We start from the raw sequence: 17,821 nt of genomic DNA, 5'->3' as shown, positions 1-17,821 counted from the left end.
CCGCAGCCGCCTCTGGACTGAGGGCCGTTCTCCAGGATGGCGCCTGCCAACCGGAACTCGTTGTGCCGTCACCTGGTTACGAGGGACCAATCACGCCCAGAGTTCCCTCCACGCGCCCGCCTCACAGAGTAGGCACGTGACTCACAATGCCCCGCCCCCGCCCCGCCCTGCAGCCGCCCCGCCCCCCGCGCGGCGCGCCCCACACTCTGGTTTCCATTCATCCGGCGCAGCCCGGAGCTTTCCCGTCCTACCGTTAGCCCCGTGGGCGCTTGTTAATGCAATATCGAATGTCACTGTTAGTAAAGAGCCAGTTCTATTAGCAGCTCGGTTTCACTGAGTCTGACAGCTGACTCATTTGATGTATTTGCTCACTTAGTGAACTTAGTTACACTCGAATTGTTGATCGTTTTTGTAATGCTCCTCTCCTGCCTTCCAAAAAGTGCTAGTTTTCGCCTGCAACTCGACCATAGCGACCCCCAGTCCCCGGTCCTACTCTCAATAAAGAGCTGTGATTGTGAGTCTTGAATGAGACTGGAGGACACGTCACCCCTCCATTTCCTCATCGGTAAAATAGGGACGGAATGTGTCCCAACCTGAAAACGCAGAGATTCACCAAATCACTTTTCTCGCCTCTGTTTCTCCCTTCCACGGCAGGAGTTTCCAGCTTTTCCTTTTTTCCCCAACAGCAATGTATAAAGCACGATTTTCTCATAAAACTGAGAATCACAAAGTGGAGTACCACGATTCTGATTCGAAGGCGACGATAATGATAGTTCACATTTGGCAAACACCTACTATGCGACCGATCCCCTTCCAAACGAGGTATTCATTTAACCGTCCAAAATAATCTTCATTTTCCAGTCTGTACAGAAGAAACTGAGACACAGATGTTAAGTAACGCTTCCAAGGTCACATGATTGCTCAGGGGTGGGGCCAGGATTTGATCCCAGACAGTGTGGATCTCTTTATAGTGCACTTTATCGTGATTATCAGAAAACAGAGATAGAAGTACAATTTGGGTGGTAGTGACGTTGTATCAGGAATTTTAAAAAGGAAGAACAATTTTTTGTTGTGGATTTTAATATATTTTCCCTTTATTCAACATTCTCTCCTAGCCAGGCACTGTCTGTGTGAAACACTCCTACCTTCAATGAGCTCGAGTAGATGAGAAAACAAAGGCTTAAAGGATCCAATTGTCTGAAGTCACACTGCTGGAAAATGCTTAAACCTGGATATCTGATCTCAAAGTAGATACTGGGGTAAAGAATTTGAATTTTATCCTGGAAACATAAACCAATTAAATGATGTGAAGTTGAGGAGTCACTAATTAGATAGTTTGAAGTAGGGTCACTCTGGACAATAAGGCAGACTGAAGGAAGCAACAAAACCAATTAAGACACTTTATATTCATCTAGGGGAGAAAAGAGTGTTCAAACTAAAGGCAGTGACCGAATGGAAGGAAAGGATTTGAGATCATTTGGGAGGCTGAATAGAAGTACTTGGTGACTAAGTATGGAAGGAGAAGTAAAGAGAAAAGGCAAAAATGACTGCTAGGGTTCTGGCTTGGGAAAGTGGTTAGATAGCAGGACTTCCTCCCACACAGAGAATGCAGGAAGAGGAATAGGTTTACCAAGGAAGATAATTTTTGGCTCTGGTAAGTGGAACATCTAAATGGAGCTCTCTCATTGAAAGTTGGATAGAAGCCTCATTTGGTTAAGTCTGTTTTATGATATCCCAATCTATGTCTTCAAACACAGGATACACATCAAATCAAACCAAAAAAAATAATAATTGGGGAAAATTCCTAAAACTGACATGCTAAGAACATCACATTTTGTGTGTGTGTGTGATTACTTTCATGGAGCATATTGGAATCTATGGTTCTAGTAAATGAGGCATCCAATGTAAAATAAAACTGTTAAAAACATTTAAATTGTATTGTCATTAGAGCATACATACAGAAGTAATTGAAGCCGTGGGTATAGAAGTAACTCCTTTGAGAAGATATGTATAACAAGAAAAGAAAAAAGAAAAAAAAAGACTTAGAGAATAGGAAGATTTAAGTGGCATTGAAACGAAGCCTGCAAAGATGATCAGTGGAAGTCAAGAAACTTGAGCATTATCAGGAATGGCTGATCAGGTGAGCTCCATGAGGGTGGGGATCACACCTGCCTTTCACTTCTGTTAGAGCAGCCCCTTCTCCAATGCCTGGCGAGTAGGCACTCCACATGTAATTCTGAGAGAGAGTCAGTATTGCCAGGAAAGCAAGAAAGCTACAAATGCCATTGATGTGGCAACTGGATGAGTGGACTGGAGATATGTGCTGAAAAAAATGAGTATATTTATATGTTAAAGTGTAAGAGCCAATTAAGAAAAAAAAAATGAAGTTAGAGAAGGGACAATCAACCGAGCAAGGTCCTTAAGAAGGCAGAGTGGATGCACTACAGAACAGGGATAGATTAGCTGTGGGCTGATAGAAAAGCAAGGAGGAAGAAAGGACCTGTGTGGCCAGAGGGACATTTCTAGTAGAGGAGAGATGTAGGAAGAGCTCATCTGATCACTTCTATTTTCCTCTATTTTCATAGACTTCTATTTGGAAAGCTACTCTGGGAAAGAGAGGATAATGTATAGAGAAGTCTACACTTCAAAAAAGCTCAATATGCCTAACAAAAATCAAATAATATATTCTCTCAAAGATGGGTAAATTGAAAAGAAATTTGAGCAAAAACCAAGGAGCACTAGTCTAAATAGGTATGTCACAAAAGTAGGAGATTAGGCTAATTGTTTCCCCCAAATAGTGAAAAGAAATAGCAACAACTTTGGGGGAAGAGTAAAAAAAAAAAAATTATGAAGAAATGACATGTAATTGCAAAAAGTGTGAACATTCATGAACACTTTAATCACATAAGATACTAAAAGAAAAGAAAAGGACCAGAGAGAGTGTTCTTTATTAAAAGGATAGCAGAAGGAAAAAGTCACTGCAAAAGTCAGGGAAGCAGGGATGATTAATATTTAATTTAATAGTTTAAAAGAAATAAGTAAGGTTTGGTGACAAAAATGGGTAATATATTGAAATGTAGAAAACCACAATGGAATGGGAAAAGATTCTATGAAGTTCGGTTTAGTAAACAACATCTAGTTAAATCCTTAGGACCTAGTAGCATTCCATGATAACAATAATATTGTGTGAAGTCCTGGGAATGTCATTAGATACCATTTTGGATGATTCTTGTAGACCTGGACAACGCCTAAGATTAAGTTACAAAATAGTGTCTGCATTTAACAACAGATGCACACAAATAGGTATGCATGACCTTGAAAATTAAAGAATTTTAAATTTGCTAAGCAGTAAAATATTGAGAAGCATCATTAGGAAAATAGATCTGAGACTATTTTGTTTGAAGAGAACATTAGAGAGCATTAGGAAAAAACTCTACCCTCTCTAACAGTGGCAAGTCTGGGAGAGCAAAGGGAAGTTAATAGGAGTAGTATGATTTGAATTAAGCAAGAGTTTAATTCTGTAATAGAAACTGAGACTTTGCATTTGTCTACTGATGGCCGAAAATCCCCTAGCAGGACTCTATGATCAGTGTTTCACCTGGATCTGAAGTAAAGTCATTCATTCATTCATTCATTCATCCATCTGTTTTATTCACTCAATATCCATTTGGTACATGAGCCCTTACCACATGCCACATACTTTTAGGTGTTAGGGATGTTGCTTTGACCAAGATAAACAAGGTGCCTATTCTAATGAAATTTACCTTCTAATAGAGAAGTCAACAGACAGTGTTACTTATCATTCTTCAAACTCATGGCCCAGGATGGCTATTGATCTCCAGCCATCATATCTTCATTCCAGACAGTAAGGTGGAAGAAGAAAAGGGAGATTTTTCAGAAGATCCACATAGCACAGTGCTTACATATTATTGGCTTAAAGCTTAGTCACATGATTATACGTAGCTGCAAGAGAAGCTCAAAAAAATGTAATTGTAAAGCTGAGTAACTAATGCAGAAGAGAGAACTGAATATTGGAAGGTAACTAGCACACTATGCACAATTTGTAAAGAAAGATTAGGGAAGTTTCAACTTCGAGAATAACTGTAATAAAATTTCATAGCCCTTTGCAAGCATATATAAAAAACTTATACAAGCAGTTCTGTAATGATCTTTTCTTAACCTAAGAGGACAGAAAAAATAGAGTGAGGCTTAAGCTATAGAATGAAACTAGGTTAGACATAAGAAAGACTTAATGGCAGTCAAGCGATCAGGATTATATATTACACATGTATTGTGACTAACAGATTTACATCTTGAATATTATAATTAGTAGTTCTTACAGAATAGATGTGCAAGAAATACATACATTTTTTTTCTGGGTAGAGTCTATCACTATCATCATTTTCTCAAAGGCATATGTGAACAAAAATGCTAAGAATTACTATAACTAATTTGATGTGGAACATCTTATCTCATTTCCAGCATCAGAAAATTATAATCAGGATTTTTTAGCAAGTGGAACATTCAATAGTGCTGGCACTCATATTCTAGTAAACAGTCCAGTGCCTCTTCCACCTGTCTCTTTCCATGTTTTCTGAACTATTCTCTCTATTCTCTCACCTTCTCTCTTCTCACGGCATGTAGATTTCTTTCCGCCAGGTGAGTCAGTTGAGATGAGAATGTTAATTTATTTGATATAATGCTCTGAAAAAAATAAAAAAGGTATTAGTTTGTCATACTCTCAGGGCAGTTAATGAACTCCTCATTGGACAAGTCAGCTCTGGCCTCAAATATCCACTGTGATTACCATTCCAAATCTCAGGGCCTTTTTTTTGATACAATTTCTAAGAAGGACCTGAAGTTTTGAGACTAGGAGTTTCCTTTTGCCTTCCTGGGCCCTTTCCTCTTCTCTGCCATTTAATGATTTATTTGCTTCCAGTTCCATTTGTCTAAGCGCTATAGGAAATCAAAATCTTTCTCAGCCCCACTGCCTGTGCTTCCTCGGGTCACCGCCACATGGGAGATAGAAGATCCTTTTTCTTCTGGAAGTGACCAGTTCAGAGATTCCCGATTCTCTAAAGCAGATGACAGCTCTACTCCCAACTCCAAAGACTATGAAAGCAGATGGTCTGCACTTAACTAGTTTTATAAGAGAACTACTCTCTACACTTACCCAAGAAATAAACTCACTGCCAAATCCACTTTGGCACAAGGCAGAGTAGAAATAAACACAGTAAACACTTTCAATAGTTTTTTTTTTATCCCAGTCATGCCCATGCTCCTTTCCCCCACAACTTGTATGTTATCTTGGTACTTTTAAGATGCGTCAGCTTTTAAAATGGAATCCGTTGCCAAGTTGCCTTACTGAAGTTAGAATCATTTTTCTTGCAATGATTTAACATGTTCCCCTCAGTTTCTTCCAGGAGCCTGTTTGACAGCAGCCTCCTCAGATTAAGCTGGTGTTAGAAATGCTGTAGGAGTTTCATTGAACTTGACAGTAGGGAAAAGATTGAAGAAGTCTTTTTAACCAAGTTTGTCCCCTAGAAACAAAGCTCCTAGATTTTAGGACACATCTTTTCCTACTGATGGCTTGATTCCCCTGTTGTGGAGACAAATCTGTTTTTATTCTGATAGCATGGCACTCATCCCGAAGTACCTCTAAAATTTTTCTATCAGAAAGATTTAGGACAGCAAACTGGGAGTGTGTAGGGCCTAGGAAACCTGTCTTAAGAGTCGCATTTGAATAGAAAACACACTTTTAAAAACAAACCAACAATTTGATTTGCATTTGTTTGCGGAGGAGTTGCCTAAGGCCTTGGCCTGTCGGCTGAGCAAGCCAGGTTTCTGTAGGGTACTCTGATGAGCCTAGGGTTAGTCATGCTGCACAACTCATGAGCTGTTTCTTCTCAGTTGTACTTTCCACACAGATAAAATAGAATACTCCTCTAAAACAAACAAACAAACAAACAAACAAACAAACAAACAGTCTGTTTATACAATCAATGCTTTGCCCTAGAGAGGTTAAGAAAAAAATTGCAGCCATGAGCCCTACCTTGGTCATCTGGTAAACCTCTACTCATTCTTTGAGGCTTTTCCCAAGCGGAGCTTTCTCTGCAGTGCCTCCTTCAAAGCTGAGAGATTCTGCATCTTCAGTGCAACAGTTCCTTATGCAAACCCTCAGAGCAGCCTTGTATCACATTATATAGTAACTGTTTGCTTATTTGACACCTCTTTTAAACTAGGCACTCCCTGAGAGCAGAGCTATTTCATTTTTTTTTTTTGTATCCCCAGCACTAAGAGTATAATGTCTAGCTTGCAGCTGTCTCAATACACTTTTATTGAATGAATGGAGAAATGAATTAAAAAGTTGAACAGAGAGTACCAAAAATCACAATTGAGAACTGTTGTAACTATTTCTTATTTTTCAGTATTAGCTATTCTCTTTCGTGCCTCTGCTTCTGGTTTCCGTGCCCCTATAGCATTTTAAAAAACATTAGCCATTTTATAACGCTCACAGTTTTGGGGTCAGGAAAGCAGGCATGGCACAGCGGGGACTGCTCATCCCTGCTCCAGTATGGTTGGGGCCTCAGCTGGAGTGGATCTAGCAACTGCACATGGCCCAGACGGGTTACCTGGGGCCATACGTCTGGAGTGTCAGTTTGGGCTGTCCGCTGGTTTCCTTGATTCTTCTCCAGGTCATGTCTCCTGAGTCCATGGTGGCTCCTTCACTCACATGTCAGATGCCTGGCCTGCGAAGGCTGTAACATGTGGAAGTGGCTAGACTTCCTGCACAGCATGGTAGTCTCAGAGGAGTCAGACTGCTTATTGGACACATATATAATCACAATGTGTTTCACTTCTCTGGTAAACACGTGAATCTAAAAATATGACAAAGGAAATTAAAATTAAAAAACCCTCAAAGCCAGTGTCTTCACTAAAGTTCGTTCAGACCATCAATTCATAATGGATTATGCTAAACTTCTTGTAACCAAATCTAAGTCTAATGCACTACCTGGCATCCAAATTATTCCTTTGGTCTCTGAGTTTTTGAAGCTAGAAAGAATGCTTTTAGAAACAAATTTGCCATGGGTTAAGTTTATTTTGTGATGTCCAACTTAAATGTTTGAAAATAACATATACCTTAAATCGAACTGAGAAAGTATGAAAGGAAATGTCCTAAAATCTACATGCGAAGGACATCACTTTTCTAGTGATTACTTTAATAGAGCAACTTAGAATCTATGGTTTTAGCAAATGAGGTGTCCTACGTAAAGTGAAGCCATTGTATGAAAAAAGTTTTAAATGTTAAAACTGTTTAAATGTTATTGTGACTACTTTTAACCAGCAAGTTCCACGTAAATGTGCACCATGAAATGCTTTACATGCATAAACTAATACCCATAAAAATCCCATGATCTAGTAATATGAAAGCCCCTCGGGGAAACTCTCCACATAGAACTCAGCTGATCTCGTTACATAAGGATTTTCCCTTCTGGGAAGTAGATGGAATAAAGTCATTGTTTGTGACTGCCTGTTTTTGAAGCAAGGTAAGCCAAGGTCTGTGTGCCCTTCCCCAGAAGTATCAGGGGAAGAGCCTGTAACATCTGCAAACTCTGAGTTGTGTTCTTTTGGGTAGAAATCATGCTTTGCTGGCATTTCATGTTTCTATAAAAGAATAGGGAGAAACTTGCCCCTCAGAGTCTTCAGTGAGGTAAGAAGGCTGTGATTAAGTAACAATTGCGATTAGGTGTCTGTAGAGGAGAAAGAAATGAATAGGGTCAGAACAATACACACTCCCTACTGGTATCCCTCCAGGGCCTTGACTAAAGGCCAAATAATCACAGAGTGAGCCATGTCAGTTCTGAGGCTCTGAATAATGTGGATAATTAATAATAATTAAGTAGTAATTAATAATGACTTGAATAATTGAAGGTTCTTTACCTTCAGGCTGTGGGCTGGGAGCAGCACCCTGCTGAATCATGCTGGAGCCTGAGGCATAGAAGAAATCAGTAATACTTACCCTCTCACGGACATGGACAATGGACTAGTGGTTACCAGAGGGGAGGGAGAAAAAAATAAAAAAATAAAATGTTAAAAAAAAAAGTAATACTTACCCAGTCTTCATTAAAATTGTTGATATTTTCTTCATTATAAGTTTTTACATAATTTTTATTTAAAAAATATTTTATTAAAATATTATTGATCTTGATTACTGAGTTTTTTGGTTCCCCCTTAAATTTGTCATCTTTGGTAGGTGCCAGATTGGTCACCTTATTACATTAACTCACTTTTTCCCAGGCAAGGCCTTGTGCCCAGAAGCAATGGGAGGAGTATCTGGATATTTCCTGGCCTGCCCTTGAAAGGGAATAGAGGGAGAGCCAAGCCCTTGGGCTGGTCTCTCACCCTTGGTGTCCCGAACTTTCCAAATCATTGAGATGAAAAGAATCAAATTCTAGTCTGTGCAAGAGACGGGAGACAGACCCAAATCTGGGTGTACCGTTATCACTCCATTCCACAAATGAGAAACTGAGACTCCGTGCATGTGACAGATATTCCTGAGATGACAAATCTGGAAAGTGGCAAGCGAGAACTTGGATCCAGACTCACTGAGTGGACTCCAATAGGTTGTGCTCTCAGCCACTGGGCTCTGATAAATTGCCCACTTGCTGTGTTTCCCACTATTCCCCATTGAAAAAGATAAATCATGTATTTTTTCTTACTTAATGGCCGGTTAAAAGTTATGACAAAATATCTTCTAATTACTTTTTATAACTTCGTCTTTTTCCTCTTACGGAAGTGATATGTACTCATTGAAATTAAAAAATACACATAAACGAGATAAATCAAAATAAATCAAAATGACATCCCAAGAACCACTCTCTATTAGCATTTTGTTGCATATATCTCCAAGATTTATTTTAATAAAATTAAATTATATGTATATGATTTAAAAATGAAACTACGCTACACACGTAGTTTTTTTCAACGTGCTTTCTTAATAATATACCTTGAACATCTTTCTCTATCATTGCTATTTTGCATAGTAATTTGTAATGGCTTCATAATATATATTCATCTGTTTGTGAATATTTATTGAGGGACTGCTATTCTCCAGGTGGTGAGCTAGGTACTGCAGATATATCAGTTAACAAAACAAAGGATTTGGCCCTCTAGGGTTGACATTTAAGTAAAGAGAGACTTTCAAAAAATAAATGAATAAATGTGTGTCAGTTAATAGGGACACTATTTTAGATGAGTCAGGGAGTCTTTGCTGACAAGAGGCTGTTATAGGCTGAACTGTGCACCCCTCCCCCGCCACAGATTCATATGTTGAAGTCCTGAACCACAATACCTCAAAATGTGACTGTATTTAGAGGAAAGGGTCTTTACAGTGGTAATAAGAAGCTAAAATGAGATATTAGGGTGATCTCTAATCCATTACGACCAGTGTCTGTTTAAGAAGAGGAAGTTTAGACACAGACACACAGGGATGACACAGGGAGGAGAAGGCAGTCTATCAGCCAAGGAGAGAGACCCAGAACACATCATTTCCTTATAGCCCTCAGGAGAAATGCACCCTTACTGGCACCTTTATCTTGGATTTCCAGCCTCTAGATCTGTGAGAAAATTAATTTTTGTTGTTCAAGCCACCAAGTCTGTGATGCTTTGTTATGGCAGCCTTACACACTAACACAGGGGCAGAGAAAGATGTCTGAAGAAAGTGAGAGGGTATAAGTCCTGTTATATCTGGGGCACAGTGAATGCCAAGACTCAAGAGTAGACGTTGGTTATTTGCAATAGAGGAAAGCAAAGGGCCAGATGCCTGGAAGAGTGTCTGAGAAGAGAATGAGAATGAGAAAGGAGAGGAGGTCCTAAGAGGAAGCAGGGTACCACTGGGTCCTAAAGCACCCTGCGGGCCTTGGAAGGAATTTCAGATGATATTCTGGGGGAAATAAGAAACCACTAGAGAATCATTGAACCTGACATTTTAACAAAGGTCCTTGGATCCTGTGTGAAGCCCAGACTGTCAAAATGTTTGTAACCCTCTTATTAATCAATTAAGTTATTTAGCAGTGCACCTTAAAAGTTTAGAGTGAAGAAGTAGAGGGAAGGGCATCAGGGCCAGTGGTCCCAAGTCCTAAGCCCTCTTGGTACCCCTGCCATCCATGTGGCCATCCTAAGGCCCAGTCTGATAAACTGGATAAACTGTCATTTAAATGAGCCTCAGATTTTTCCATGAGTCCTTCTCCACAGGGTCATTCAGTGAGTCCCCTCTTCCCCTATTTTAAGGCCAGCTGATTGTTACCCCCATCTCTCCCTCATGTCTGTTCTCTTTGCCTTTGTCTTACACTCAAGTTCCTAATCTTCAGGCTCCCTCCACCCCAACTCAAGCCTTCCTGACTCCAACTGCCATTTGCCAAGATTCCATCTTACTCACCAGTCTCCTCTCTCTCTCTCTCTCCTCCTCTCTCTCTCTCTCCCCGCTCCACCACCCCCATTTCCTCATTCCTGAATTCCTGACTTCTCCTGGGGAATGGAGAAATGAAAGCCTTCTCTGTTATCTGCAAATAAAATTTTCGGGAAGTGGACAATCTCCATTAGTCAGGTGTGGAAATGAAGTTAATGGCTATAGCCCCCAATTTGGAAACCTCGTGCCTTCTTATCAAGTCAGAGGTAACGGCTGCGTGAGCGATAACAGCCCAGCACTGGACCAACCTTAGACCAGCTTGCCCCTCTAAGGAGGCTTTTGTTAGTTTCCAAACCCCTCTCGTTAATGAGTGGTCCTCTCTTATGGAAAGAGCCCTCTTTAGTGACCTCCTTTAAGAATGTATGTACTTATTTTTGCCTCCCACTCTTTCCATGTCCTCCACAGCCCCCTCCCCAAGGCCTATTGACTCTATCAACGTTTACTTGTCATTCTTCTCTAGGCTGCACTTTGATTATTATTTATTGAAAATAAGGGATCAAAATGGTTCTCTTTCTCAAAGAGCAATGAACCAACAGAACCAGATGCCGTGAGTAAGCGTGACAGTTCAGCCCAGACTTTTGGGATGATTCACTCACTTGACCACAGGCGAAAGTCAACACTGAAAAGTCAGGCCATGGTACTTCTATAAGCTGGATACTCTCAAGAGCAAATGCCCTGGACCTAAGAAGGAAAACACCAGGAGGCCCTCACTGTCACAAAGGGCATCAATGCCACTGGTTGTACCTATAGTTACAGAGAAGCAGTTTTATTTGGCAGTTTTGAAGAAAGATGGTATTACTGTCCACCTTAACTCATTATTCATTATCTCATTACTGGACCACATCTGTTGCAAACTGTGAACCAATATATTCAATAAATACTCTAATAACTTCCCTTAATCACCTTGAGAATGGCATGATTATATTGAACTGAATGTGTATGTGTGTGCATGTGTGGTTAAATTGTTTACTTCTTAGATCTCTCTCCCCTCTCTCTTTCTCTCTCTCTCTCTCAGTTTGGTTTATTTTGGAAGTGGCCTGTGCTTCTCTTGACCTCTGAAAGGCTCTCTGAAAACCTGAAACCGAGGCAAGGTGACAAAGTCTCATCATTCAAGCACTAAGGGCCTCCTCATGTTACCTCTTAGAAAAATAAAATGTTGCTGTAGAAGACCCAGAGGCACGAATGTTATTTCTAGGTAAATCAGTTTAGAAATTCTTAGATTTTTAGTTTAATTTCACCAGCAGGAATTTTCTACATTGGCAAGACCAAAAGAAAATCTCATGTGAATCCATATCTTCCAGGAAGAGTGAGAATCAGATACACCTCTGGGATGTAGTGAGCGAGGAAATCGATTTTTTACCCCACATAGTCACCTAAAAATTGGGAAGAAGGTGAGTAAAAAGTTACACGTGGCTTGTTGCGTATCTTACTAGATCATCATTCCTATTTTCTTGGGCAAAATAGCAAAGTACCTAGTATACTTTATTAAAAATGTTTGCACAACTATAGTTTAATCTTTGTAACTGCTATTGCTAACCAGACACTAACATTTGCCCACATGTTCAGCACAGAAATGACAGCATAAAACTTTTTACAACACTTGTACTCCATAATAATACTGTCATCTTGAGTTTGAGGGATCATGACACTGTCTGTATGTAGTTTTAAATTCCCCAGTGATGCCAAATATATTTGTGTCAACAGACACTGTTCCAAAATACCAGAGTTCAGTTTAGCTGAATACCAGGGGACTGACTCAAATTACTTTGAAGAAAATAAATATATCTTTAACTAATTTAAATGGCAAAACATTGAAAACTTAGAAAATCTGTGTTAGAGTGGGAAAGCAATAAAGTAAGACATTTCAAGGAAGGCGAATAAATTTTGTATTTTCTTTAAATATATTATTGCAACCCTTTCCAATTCACATATTTTCTCAGACATATGTGAAAATACTGATTTTACCAACGCATGATGGCATCTAATAAATTACTAATAATACATTGTTCTTAGAAATGTAAAATTCTGTCTACTACAGAACTATTCAATAGTAAAATACCAATAATCATAGTAATAATATTAAGTGCTAATATTAAACCTTGCTAAGTACTTTCATGGATCGTTTATATAAACCTCCCAACAACTTCGTGAGATAGGTAAAATAATTTGCCAATTCCTATTCTGGTGAATGGTGAAGAACTTACTGTGTGCCAGGCACCGTTCTTAGTGCTGTATGTGTATTAACTCATTCATTTTTCACAGCTCTCCACAAAGCAGGTGCTCTCATTTATTCCCACTTTAGGCATGAGGAAACTTAGCTACAGAATTGAAGCGACCTGCCATGTTACTGTAATTGCCATAGCGAACACTCAAGCTCGGGCAGTCTGGCTCCAAACTCAGTCTCTTCCTTATTAAGCAGCTGCTCAACGTTAACTTATTTTCTTTGAGCCTTTTGTGTTCCAGGCACTGTGTCAATGATCCTCATGGGTTCATTATCCCTCCTCGAGCTCATTGTTTTCGCCTTTTTCAGATGAGGAAAGTAAGGCACAGGCTACTTGCTCATAGTTCAAAACTTGGTCTTGCCTGATTCCAACGTTCACATTCTTTCCTTTTTTCTTTTCTTTTTTTCTTTTTTTGCACGCGAAAAGTGGGTATATATGGCTTTGAAAGGTGCATAATGACTCACGTGTACCCACTGTGAGAAGGCAATTAATCAGATCCTGAAATCTCATAAACACATGAGACACACAGGAGTTAAAAATGAGATGGCACATTGTCCGTCCAATTGTCTCCCTGAAGCTTCCAGGGTGCTGGCCCCAGAAATTGAGAGTAAAGATGCTGCCATCTTTAGAAATCACTCCTAGAAGGCATCTGTCGGTTGTGTGGCAAGCTTGACTTTTTATGGGCTTGCCCAGGCTCAAAGACACAGGGTCAGAATCTACCCTCACAGGTCCCAATTCTTAGATTTTTGAGTCATTTGTTCAGGCCAGTGGTTTGAAAAGGCTCAAGTCACAGGTGAGCAGTGGAGACACAAGAGAAACTATTCTTGCAGAGTGAAAACCAGATTGTAGTTTTTCCTGTTATTCATTTTGAGTTTCCTCTTCCTCACCATTGAGCATTGTTTAAGAAACTCAGTACTAAATTGCAGTAATTTCTGTTTTCTTACATTTCTACTTTCTTTTTCCTTGTGGGATATTCTTTTTAAGTTATTTATTTTTCAATTATAGTTGACTTACAATATTATATTAGTTTCAGGTATACAACATAGTTGCATTAGACATTTACATACCATACATTTATATTTACTTAAATTACTTTTTAACACACAGTCATAGCCTCAGCTTTTGACAGAATTTGACGATGGTGCCAGCCCAACCCGGTACACTGCTCAAAAGCCATTTTCCCTGTGAAAAGGTGTTTCATTTTCCTGAATTGTGTACACAATTGTCACTTTTTGTCGTTTCTTCAGAACTGGGTCCCTTCATATATTTAAACTGTTGTCATTTCTCTCTGAAATCGTCCATCTGCCTATCTACAAATAATCACAAACTGACATGTACTGCTTGAGTCCTCAACCAGGGCTCACTGTGAATGTCCTCCCGTAGGACCATTCAGCACACAAACACACGACCACATGCAGCGCCCTTGCAGTTAAAGAGCTCTGTGCTAGTTCCTGAGCTCTAGCGAGAGCTGAGAATTTAACCACAAGAACATACCGTTCTTTGATCCCCACCCCCCACTTCCACAAGTCCAGTCCTGAGCTGCAAAGAGCCCAATAAGGAAAAATGAAACTTACTCTAATGGGACATCCCTCACCTTGTGCCCACCTCCATGCCAGTGGCCACTCTTGCTCCTGAGATCTTGGCATTTGCACCCACATTCTTCTTATTGGTGGTGAAAAATTTAAGGTGAGGAGGAGCTGGATACAGATTAGTACAATCCAGGAGCAATTGACTAATAGGTTCCGATCTTTATCTACGTGGCTAAAATAAGTTTTCTTCAATTATGTGACACCTCAACAGAGAGTTATGGTAGGATTTATCCTTTTTTAAAAAACAAAATTTGTTTCTTGCTGTGTAGGACATCACTAAGATTTTTGCAAGCTCTTTTTGTCACCTGTCACTTCACTGGATTTGAGTCCTCTGAGGAAAGGAACGGGAGTTAGTACTCATTTCACAGCAGAAGCTGCCCAGTGCTAAAGGTCCTCAGGTGTCCTCTGGGCAAACATGGGGCATCCAGGCCAGCACCGATCTGAAACCTTCCTTGATGTGAGTTTCTCTTTTTCAACTATGATCTTGACGCAACGGTTCTAAATGTCTTTTTCTTAGTTCAATGGGTGAGTCTAACCCTCTCATTCCAATACCTTCGTGTCTCAGCTCTACCACTACTGAGATTCCCACACACATCACCACCTTATCACCATAAATCTTCCCCTTGTTATTCCTGAAACGAGTCTACATGGACTTTCACATTTATTACTTTGGTTTGTATCGACTATTGGCCACGATCTTCTAAGTCATAACAGGTGAACCAATATGAGTCATGCAGGATTGGTAGGAATAACTGTGACAAATCTTTGGAAAGACAAATAGGACTTGGTACCTCACTTGTGATGGGAAAATATTTTGACATAAAAGGCCTCTGAATTTATTAGGTTGGCATCGCTGTAATGTAACTACTAATATATGGGTTTTTTTCTCACAGTCTGATAACAGCTTTATTGCATGTTAGCCCTTGTTATTTATTGCTTCCTATGACTAGAAGAACTGAAAAAAGCATGTTATGCTTTGACTGGCTGACTTGGATTTGTGGTTCATTTGATTAGAAATGTGCTCTCCAACCATGGCACTTCAATTTATGGTTGTAGTTGGTTTAACAGTAAATTGAAACACATAATTAAAGAGCACTTAGGAAATCAAGCTTCTTCCCTAAATTAGAGTTTCTAATTTAGTTTTTATTTCAGGCCAAAACTCTGCTTGAGGTTTGATTTTTTGCCTTGCAACTTTATAAAAGTTATACAGATAAGTGAAACTGCTAACTAGATAATTAAAAGGCCACAAAGTGTCTTCCTGTTGCTTCAGCCTGAAGAGAAGGATCTGTCCAGGGTCACACTTATGTATGTGAGGATCAGGAAACAGTAAAGAATCAAAAAGGAAGGCGCTATGAGTGAGTAACAAGTCTATGGTACAAAAATGAAAACACTTGTGGCACCAATAGAACATAGAGAGGAGAGACACCTGGTCCTCGGCTCTGCCCCGCGCCTGGCCACACAAACAGTGGTGCAGCATCAGTCCAAACAGAACATAAGAAAAAACGTATCTCCAAGGTCATGACACTGAGAAGGGCATAGCATATAATGTTGGTAAGGATGGTCTGGGATAGTCTCAAGAGGAGAGCTTGGAAGAAAAAATAACTATGATGGATTATTGACTTATTTGTAGTACTTAGCAGATATAATCTGTAGATCTGTTCTAAATTCTCCACTCCACTTTTTTTTTTAAAAAAAAAAATCAAAGGACTTGGTGAGGCAAGATGATAACCATTGTGAGAAACGGTGGAAAATTTAGAGTTTGGCGCTTATGGGTTCTTATCCAGAAATCTCATAAAAATCCTGCATATACAGAGTGTAGAGAGATGAGCGGCATTAACAAAGACAGAAGCAGAAAAAGGATGAACAGATCAAACGATAAGACACTGAACACCCTTGAAGAGATCAAAAGATAAGACACTGAACACCCTTCAAGGGATATTTTTCCTAACATTTCAACCTTCTTAAATCTCACTATCCTGAGGCAATCCTCAAAAAAAAAAAAAAATTTATTTTCCATTTAATGACTGACAAAGAGCTATGAATTCCTAATGTAGGCCATATGATGGTTAATTTTACAGGTCACCCTGACCCGGCCAAGGGATGTCCAGGTAGCTGGTAAAGCATTGTTTCTGGACATTTCCGTGAGGGCGTCTCAGCAGGAGACCAGCGCTTCATGAGGTGGACCAAGTAAAGAAGATCTGCCCTCAGCAGTGGGAATGGGCATCGTCCAACCCATTGCAGGTCCAAATGGAACGAGAAAGATGAAAGAAGGGCAAATGTTCGGCTCCCTCTTCTGGGGCTGGGACATCCATTTCTCCGGTCCTCAGACATGGGAGCTCCTGGTTCTCGGACCTGGGGACTCCAGGACTTACCCCAGGACTCCGCCCAGTCCCCGGTCCTCAGGCCTTCAGAATCAGACTGAATTATACCACCAGCTCTCCTTGTTCTCCAGCTTGCAGATGGCAGTTTGCGAGACTTCTTGGCCTCCGTACCGCGGTGAGCCAATTCCTACAAGAAATCTCTTCATATCTATATATCTATATCTAGTTATATCCTATTGTTTCTGTTTCTTTGGAGAACTCTGACTAATACAGGTCATTTCTTCGCCTAAAAATAATTCTGTTATAAGGAGAATATAAACCACACTTAAAAGTATATCAGACTTCTTCCCTTTCCTCTTCCTCTTCCATTCCCTTTCCTTCCTTTTCTCTTCCTGAACAATTCAGTCCTAAAGCCATAAAGTGGGGCAAAATGCGACCTGTGTCTATGGTAGAGTGGGAAGCCATGATGGCCCAGTGTGGGGTACTAGAGTCTGATCAGAGAGAAAAGGGTGCTCATCAGAGAGGCAGCCAGTGTGACTGTCAGAGCCCCAGAGGAGTGTAGAGGCCATAGAGAAGTGGCCTGGTGTAGTGGGGTGGAGGTCCTAGTCTAAGCAGGGTGAGGAGGAGGGGTTGTCAGATATAGCCAAAAAAATAAATCCCAACAAAACAAAACATGACACCCGGTTACATTTGAATTTCAGATAAACAATGAATAATTTTTTAGTACAACTATGTCTCAAATCTTGCATGAATTATTTGTAGTTTATTGGCAATTCAAATTTAATTGGACATCCTGAATTATATCTGGCAACAGTGTGAGAAGGACATCCACACAAAGGGAGCCCTGGGGTGTGGGGTAAGGTGGGAAGTGGCCCTAAATGGCGGGAGGGAAAGGGGGTGTCAGAGCTGGAGTAGAGAAAGATGGGCACTGGCACAGGAGATGGGGGAGCAGCGGAGGTGTGAGTTTCCTGGGACTGCTGTAACAAATTACCATAAATATGGTAGCTTAAAAAACAACAACAGAAATCTATTCTCTCATATGTGAAGGGCAGAAGTTGGAAATCAAGGTGTCTGCAGGGCAGTCCTACCTCCAAAGGCTCCAGGGGAGAATCCTTCCTTACCTCTTTCTTCCAGCTTCAGGTAGGCTATAGGCTTGAGGCTTCCTTGGCTTGAGGCTACAGAACTCCAGTCTCTGCCTCTGTCTTTACGTGGTCTTCCCCT

At 40.2% G+C, this 17,821-nt stretch overlaps 1 long non-coding RNA gene across 1 annotated transcript; it reads right to left on the bottom strand.

The window, feature by feature from the left end:
• Window positions 1-2,878: 2,878 nt before the first annotated feature.
• LOC120587586 (uncharacterized) lies at window positions 2,879-8,032 on the bottom strand. Its single transcript, XR_005649028.1, has 3 exons — window positions 7,942-8,032; window positions 6,633-6,878; window positions 2,879-4,704 (listed from the first exon to the last, which is right to left on the bottom strand). It is a non-coding gene; the product is annotated as an uncharacterized LOC120587586 (long non-coding RNA).
• Window positions 8,033-17,821: the final 9,789 nt, after the last annotated feature.

The sequence above is a fragment of the Pteropus medius genome, unplaced genomic scaffold (assembly GCF_902729225.1).
Source record: "Pteropus medius unplaced genomic scaffold, Ma_sr-lr_union100, whole genome shotgun sequence".
NCBI classification, from domain to species: Eukaryota; Metazoa; Chordata; class Mammalia; order Chiroptera; family Pteropodidae; genus Pteropus; species Pteropus medius.
The sequence above is the reverse complement of the archived record's forward strand: the minus strand, read 5'-3'. Positions and strand labels throughout refer to the sequence as shown.